The sequence below is a fragment of the Cephus cinctus genome, unplaced genomic scaffold (assembly GCF_000341935.2).
Source record: "Cephus cinctus unplaced genomic scaffold, Ccin1 Ccin1_scaffold3171, whole genome shotgun sequence".
NCBI classification, from domain to species: domain Eukaryota; kingdom Metazoa; phylum Arthropoda; class Insecta; order Hymenoptera; family Cephidae; genus Cephus; species Cephus cinctus.
In genome coordinates, this window is record NW_014334490.1 from 61,290 (window position 1) to 62,230 (window position 941).

Consider the following 941-nt stretch of genomic DNA (forward strand, 5'->3'; position numbering starts at 1 on the left):
CCCCCCCCTCCGTTCACCTAACCACCCCGCCTTGATGCTTAACCCTCCTTGATATGGGGTCGTCCTCCACCCCCTGGAACGCCATAGCCATCGTCACGAAGAATCTTTAAATATTAATAATGTCGCTCGGTGGAAACGACCGGGAAAATTATTACGTTGGCAAGAGTTTATTACGTTGGTAATGAACGCAAGAAATACCATACGATCCCGGAGCCCGTGGTCCGATATGGCCAAGAGGGATGGTTCGAGGGGGAGACACTTGTATTTTAATACTTAAATCAAAATCCGCTGTTTGGCTAATTGAAACTAAGAATTTTCAAAAAAAAAAAAAAAAAAAAATTTAACAAGGATTTCAGCGACAAGGACTTTTCGACTGGGATAAAAAATATAAAGGGATTATTGCCACGGGGTAGTGCATTAAATGGCTGGGACCTTAATTGTGAATGAGTTTACAGGGGTGGAGGGGGTGGAGGGGGTGGTCCTGATCGATAAAGTATAAAAAGCTGGAAATTTTACCGTAGGAAAGTCAGGAACCACCCTCAACCCCAAACGTTGTCAGACACCGGCCGGTCTTGGGATTCGCACTTGTTGCTCTGTACCCGATCCGTAAAAGGCCACCCCTCGAGCGCATTCGAATTTTAGTGCTATTCAAAAAATTATCGAAAAAGAAAAAAGAGCGCCGGGCGATTGTCGCGACGCGGCGCACGATAAGTAAAAATCCGCGCATCGAGTCTACCGGAGTAGAAAAAATAATTAGAAAAATAAAAAATGAAAAAAAAAAGAAATTCGTAAATATACAATTTACTCAAAGTTCATACCAACCCCGAAAAAGTCACGAGCAACCCCTTTCGTCCCTCGGACCTCTAATTACATCCGATTCAAAAATTTTACCCTTACCTACCGCATTCACCGCAACCATTGACCCCTTGACCCCCCCCCCC

General features: G+C 44.4%; 1 protein-coding gene across 7 annotated transcripts in view; it reads right to left on the reverse strand.

The window, feature by feature from the left end:
* The window catches only part of LOC107274470 (protein scalloped), an 82,909-nt gene that overhangs the window by 54,218 nt on the left and 27,750 nt on the right, over window positions 1–941 (reverse strand). The gene's annotated exons all lie outside the window — the stretch shown is intronic.